The sequence below is a fragment of the Octopus bimaculoides genome, chromosome 1, assembly GCF_001194135.2.
Source record: "Octopus bimaculoides isolate UCB-OBI-ISO-001 chromosome 1, ASM119413v2, whole genome shotgun sequence".
Classification (NCBI taxonomy): Eukaryota; Metazoa; Mollusca; class Cephalopoda; order Octopoda; family Octopodidae; genus Octopus; species Octopus bimaculoides.
In genome coordinates this window covers 148,092,616-148,100,016 of record NC_068981.1, presented here as the reverse complement: position 1 = coordinate 148,100,016, position 7,401 = coordinate 148,092,616, and the positions used below count along the sequence as shown (strand labels likewise).

The following is a 7,401-nucleotide window of genomic DNA, read 5'->3' as shown; positions in this document are numbered from 1 at the left end:
ACACCAGGCTCCAATCTAATTTGGCAGAGTTTCTACAGCTGGATGCCATCAAACATAAAGAAAAAATTATGATGTATTCATCATACAGTACCAATACATGGTTTAGATTCCTTCCATGGGATTGTTCTCTTCTCTCTTATATAGGTACTTACGTCTATTAAATGCATAATTTAATATCATTCTAAAAATTTCAGTTGTGAAATGTAAACATCATGAATGGAGTTGTTTCGCTGCCTATTGGATGCCCAGAAGTATGTTTTTGCGAACTGAAAACCCTGGTTGCTAAGTAGGTTTGATATTAGACAACACAACCATTCCATCTCACAAATTTCTTAGACTATATGCAGGGCAACCTCCCTTTATCTTATCTTTAACTTCAAATATGTAAAACAGTATCAGTTCCTTTCTAGAGTTCCACATATACATCTGCTCAGTTTTAAGGTAGTTCACCAATAATAGCAAAAACTATTAGTTTTTTATACGTAGTTAAATATTTAGTCTAGTAACTAGAGCTTATAGCAAAAAATGCTAACAGCGAATATCATTTAACCAATCTAAAATTGATTAATTAAGCCAAATATCTACTAAACCTATATCAGTCACAAATCATGAAAAGTGGGAAGAGGATGTGAATAAACGTGAAGTTTTCCTCAAATCTTGGTTTGATTTCAAGAAAGAGAAAATATGACCTTATCATAAGTTAACAGATATACGGTATCTTGGGAGATAGAATTTCATGTTGGTTTTTGTTAAGTTTCTTATCTAAAATTTGCCGTGATACTCTTTAAGTGTTTTCTGGAATTGAAGACATTGACGTCTTTTGAAAATTTTTAAACTTCCCAATAACATATTCAGTTGTGTGTGAGTGAAAAGGTTGATAGTAACTTCAAAGTTTCAGGTTACCAGCCATCATCTGATTGATGATGACTGGTAAGCTGAAAGCCATCATTTTCCTCATAAAAATTAATATATATGAATACTATGTAAAAAAACTGAGTGATCCTTTTATCAATAACTTCACATAAGCACAACACATCATCATCATTCCAATGTCTAGAGTTTCATGCTTGCATGGGTTAGGTAGTGTTTATCAAGACAGATTTTCTGTGGCCAGATGCACTTCCTGTTGCCAACCCTCACCTGTTTCCAAGTGAGGTAATATTTCCCCCAAAGCCAAATATATTCTTGCAGAATATTGGAAAAGAATGACACTGGCACCATGCAGAAGAACTGAACCTGGAACTATGTGGTTGGGAAGCAAACACCATACCACAAAGTCACATACCTGCACATACACCACCACCACTATCATCATTATTATTTAACATCCGTTTTCCATGCTAGTATGGGTTGAACAGTTTGACAGAAACTGACAAGCAGTTTCTACAGCTAGACACCCTCCCTAATGCCAATCCCTTTACAGAGTGTACCAGGTGCTTTTACACAGTACCAGCACATATATTTAATCACCATCACCATCATTCAGTGTCTGCCTTCTATGCTGCAAAGAGTTGGGCAGTTTGTCAGGATTTAATGAATCAGGGAATAGCCTCAAGCCCCATAGCAGTGTGGGTAAGAAGCTTGCTTCCTAACCATGTGACCTTGGATTCAGACCCACAGTGAGTCACCTTGAGCAACTGTCTTCTACTATAGCCCTAGACTGACCAAAGACTTGTGAGCAGATTTGGTAGATGGAAACTGAAAGAAACTTGTCATATATATATGTGTGTGTGTGTGTGTGTTTGTCCCCACTCACCATTTGACAAGCAGTGTTGGTTTGTTTACATCCCAGTAACTTAGAAGTTCAGCAAAAAAAAGGTCAACAGAATAAGTAGCAAACTCAAAACAAAAAAAAAAAGGAAAATAGGTACTGGATTCATATGTTCAACTAAGTCCTTCAAGCTGGTGCTCCAGCATGGCTGTAGTCCAATGATTGAAACAAGTAAAAGATAAAAAATACATTAATGATCATGTGGACCTTTGATCAAAAATATACCTGCTATGACCATCCAGCAATTTTTTCCCCCTGAGAAGGTATCTAGGGCCACATTCTGTTTTCTAAGATGGTTGTATATGATTTCAAAGAGATCCTGCCACTAATTTTAGCAGGTCAAGCAACAATATAGGGTCCTACCTCCTGACAAAGAACTTATTTATTTATGTATTTTATATCACAGTATATGAAGGGTAGCATCACTGGTTATAGCTCTTCATCACTGGTTGACTACATTTCTGAAAGTGTGAGTGGCAAAGGAGTTTCTGGAACTCAGTGTAAGAAGAAATATCAAAAAGGATACGTTTTTTAACAGTTCTTAATTCAAGCCTTACCAGAACTGACATCATCTTTCATTCCCATGGCTTCTAAATATAGAAATACCAATTGCATTTCCATTAAAAAAAAAAAAAAAAGTTAAAAAAGGGGATCGGTAACCATGGTCTTTTATTTGCCCTCAATAACACAGTAGCCATCTCATTTCATCCAATATATCTCTCCTTTTTAAGGCAGTAAGGATGTAATGTGATTTGAATGAGATTTGGTTGTTATTTCTAGCAAGTTGAGTGACCACACAAAGGTTCCTTCAGTGGCTCAGGGAGGTGTGTTTAGGTGTGTGTGGTAACAGTAGTAGTAATAACACTAATACCATCCTAGATATGTGAACAAAGTTTTAACATAGAATCAAGTGCTTTTGTAAATGGTTAGCACCAATTAAGAACACAAGCATCAATTTGATTGGTCTGTTTGGTTATCAAGCAGAATAAAAGCGGGGTGATTTATCTCTTAACTACTTTCAAAAAATCCTACCCAGATATTTCATTAAAATTTATTTCATATTCAGCTAATTTATTAAAAAGAAATTCAATTGAAGAATCTGTTTAATTTTGTAATGATAAAGAAAAATATTTTAATGTAAAAAAATAAATTTAAAATTGATGAACCAATCATATTGATTACCTTGCAGAAAGGAAGGAGTCCTAACTTGTTTAATATCTGTAGCTATGAGTCCAGTTAAGGGTGACAAACATCAGTACATATTCATTGACAGACGTAGAAGTAGTTAACTCACTTTGCCTTAACAGATATACACTACACTGAACCAGAAAAAAATTGCTTGAACAGGAAATAATTTCTATATATATTTAAAACATTCAAGGCATTCATGATGAAATATTTTCTTTATAAAAAGGTTTTCCTTTATTACACATAGTTTTTGTATCATGCAAGATAATCTGAGCTGCATTTTTTTTCAAGTTAAAGAAATATATCACTGAGCATGTTTTATTAAGATGTGTAGCATGTGAGTTTAAGTGTTGTTGAATAGGGTCCTACAACAGGAGATATTGATGGTCTTGATTCAGAGTAAATGTGCAGACCACATTAAAGGTATTGGAGGTTGCAAGTGGATGAAATAGTGTGTGGAAAGTGATGGAGAAGAGTAGTGTCATCAGTGTGGAAATGAAAAAGGTTAAAAGTGACAAGAGAGGTGACTAATGCAAATTAAATAACTTGCATTAACAGAGTAATCAGCGATGTAACTCAACACATACTACAACAAAGATGATGATGTTTAGTCGCAAGACAGCCAATGAAGAGACTTATAATCAAAATCATTCCAGTTATAATCAACTCCCCCATCTCGGGCATTGCTCATCTGCTTAGCAGCATTTCATCAATCTTGATAATTCAGGTCAACTTTGTCTTTCATCCTTTCAGGGTTGATAAAATAAGTATAAGTTGAGCACTAGGGTCAACATTATCGATTACTCTGCTCTCCCAAAATTTCAGGCCTTGTGCTTATAGCAGAAAGGATTATTAGAAGTTCAAACAACCATTTAGTTACCTATTTAAGAGTTTCTAATCTAGGTTGCTTAATATTAATTAAAGGTCATTGGTTGGCACTTTTGCCCCAAGATTCTCATATCAAAGACAGAGTTAAAGATGTTAGTGTGTGTATGTGAGAAGAGGATGGATACAGATTTAAATGAGACAAGCTAATTACAATCACAATCTAATGAGTAAATTAACCCCATTATAATATAATATTGAAAAAAACATGCAGATCTGGAATTAATCTTATTTTACAATACAGGCATGAAGAACAGTAATTATACTTTTTACTTCTTTCAGTCATTTGACTGTGGCTATACTGGGGCAACACCTTGAAGGGTTTAGTCAACCCAATTGACCTCAGTACTTATTCTATTGGTTGCTTTTGGTAAACCACCAAGTTACAGAGAAAAAAAAAAGACCAACACCAGCTGTCAAGCAATGGGAGAACAAACATGAACACAAACATATGACAGGCTTTCACACAGTTTCCATCAACCAAATTCACTCACAAAGCATTGGTTAACCTGGGGCTATAGTGAAAGACACTTGCTGAAGGCACCACATATTGGAACTGAACCAGACTGTGGAGCACCTCAGGAGGTGAGGGTGGAGGCATGTTTTAATGCATCAAGCTTTACAAAGTCATGATCTAATGAGTAAATTATCCCAATGTAAAATAATATTGAAAAGCAAACGGATCTAACTTGTTTATTTTACAATAAGATTAATTAAACAGACAAGGAAAACAGTAATTATAGATGATTTCTAAAACAAAATTAAGCCTGGTTGCTATATTTATGAATTACTATTTTGGAGCAACAAAGGCCCAACCAACAAAATGTATTAGGAAACAGAGCTATGCAGACATTCTATATAAAAAATTTAAAAAACGGTGTATAAAAAAACAAATGCTTCTGTGGTTTATAATCTAACAAGCACCCTGAAAACTAATCAAACTAAAACATTAAATAAATTCACAGCTTCATTTTTAGAGATTTTTTGACTTTTTTTAAATAGGTGCAACAACCCATGCCAGCATGGAAAGCGGACGTTAAACGATGATAATGATATGTGAAATTGAGTGGCTTAGTGGTTAGGATATTCAGCTGATGATTGCAAGGTCATCAGTTCAATTCTGGGCGATGTGTTGTGTCCTAGGGTAAGACACTTTATTTCACGTTGCTTCAAAATGGCACAAATGAGTAAGTACCTGTATTTCAATGGGCCAGCCTTGTCAAATTCTGTGTCACACAGAATCTTCCTGAGAACTACATTAAGGGTATGCATGTCTGTAGAGTGCTCAGCCACTCACACATTAATTTTATGAGCAGGCTGTACCATTGATCAGACCAACTGGAACCTTCATCATTGTAACTGATGGAGTGTCAGTGCCATAGCTCAGTGGTAAAGAAGCTTGCTTCCCAACCATATGGTCTTGGATGCAGTCCCACTGCATGATGCCTTGGGCAAGTGTCTTATACTATAGTCCCAGGTCAACCAAAACTTTGAGAATGGGTTTCAGAAAATGAAAGAAAGCCTGTTGTATGTGTTTGTGGGTATGTTTGTCAACACATGAACTGATTATAGATGATGATGATCATCATCATAAGACGTGAGATTGATTGCTTCCAGTCTTCCATATAAAACATGTCTAATTATGTCAAAATATTACCTTGCTTGGAAGCAAGTGACAAGTTGGTGACAGGAAGGGCATCCAGCCATAGAAAATCTGCCTCAACAAATTCTGCCTGACCATGCAAGCATGGAAAAGTAAACATTAACCCTTTAGCATTTAAATCGGCCATGCCCAGTCCAAAGTTTTCTATTTGTTTTATGTTCAAACTGACCAGATCTTACCTCTCACATCTACCCAACAATGTCGATCAAAAACATTTACATTATTGAAATCTCAAAGCCACGAGATAATGTATAATTAATTCAAATCAATGTGAATGAATACGCATTACATTAGACAGAATAAACTGAATGCTTAAAGATGAAACACTGATGATGAGGAGTTCAAAAGGATGAAAGAAGACTAATCTTCTAGGGAGCTGAACACAAAGATATAGTAAAGTACCAATTCAACTGACTTTTTCATCAACATATTGTTTGTTCCAGAAATTTCCAGAGTAAATGCAAAGATGAATTTAGTTGATTCTCAAAAACTCACTGGCTGAATACACTATAAGCTTCAAGAAGAAGCCTTTACATGAAAGCTTGGTTTGTTAGAAAAAGCAACTAGATCTCCCTTAAATCACATACTACTGTTTTAAATAAGAAAAAGACACATTAGATAATGTAGTCCTATATACATATACAAAAATGAGATAGTCACAGCTGAAATTCCTTTGATTAAGGGTTTGTTCAATCAAGGCTGACCCGGGGCTACATAAAACAAGAGGTAGGGGTTGCTTCTCAACTATGTGGTCTTGGGCTCAGTCACACAGCATGGCACCTTGGGCATGCATCCTCTACTATAGTCACAGGCTCACCAAAGCCTTGTGGAAAAATTTGGTAGATGGAAACTGGAAAGAAGCCTATGGTGTGTGTGGGGGGGGGGGCTGCACATATGTGTGTAAACCCTTGTCTAGACATCAAATGATGGCTGTGAGTGAGCTTCATTGTCATATGAACAAGGTTGTTCATTGCCAGTGTCTGTAATGTTTTAGCAATAATACAATAAATTACAAGGTCTTCAGACAGGAAATACATTTAATGTAAATGACAAAGAAATAAAAATTAAATTATATAAGCTAAATGCAGAGAAAATCAGGAAATATTTTATAACTGCATCCTAAATGTTTTAGCTTCATTAGTAAAACACATGGTTGTTGTTTTGACCCAAGAACAGCTTCGAGTAGGCCTATGATTAGGCAGTCCAGTTGTGACTACCACAACTTACTCAAATAGTATATCTAGAACAATATTATCCAATATGTTTTTCCTTCTTAAGATGACTGCATGAGAATTGAGAGAGATTTAGCTGTTATTTCTAGAAGGCCAGGCAACCATATAGAGCTTTCTTAGTGGTTTGACAAATGAGACTGATAATATAAGTACCAAACATACAAAAAAAAAAAATAAGTACTGGAGGGGATTCCTTCAACTAAAAGCCCTTCAAGGTGGTACCCCAGCATGGCCAGAGTCTAATGAGAAACAAATAAAAGAGAAAAGATAAAATATATAAACATATATATATATATGTATTTGTGTGTCTGTCCTTGTTCCCCCACCATCGCTTGGCAACCGATGTTGGTGTGTTTACATCCCCGTGACTTAATTCGGCAAAACGGACCGATAGAATGAGTATTAGGCTTACAAAGAATAAGTCTTGGGGTCAATTTGTTCGACTAAAGGTGGTGCTCCAGCATGGCAGCAGTCAAATGACTGATTCAAGTAAAAGAATACATATATACATACAATATAATGGTTTGTTTTTTCCCATACCGAACTACTTGGTAAAATTATTAATAAATTGATAATTCTTTACCCTATATCCATAGTGTGCGTGTGCGTGTGCGTGTGCGTGTGCGTGTGCGTGTGCGTGTGCGTGTGTGTGTGTGTGTGTG

General features: G+C 35.7%; 1 protein-coding gene across 1 annotated transcript in view; it reads right to left on the bottom strand.

Moving 5' to 3' along the window:
* LOC106869712 (partitioning defective protein 6) overlaps nucleotides 1-7,401 on the bottom strand; it is an 82,289-nt gene that overhangs the window by 53,341 nt on the left and 21,547 nt on the right. The window lies entirely within an intron of this gene.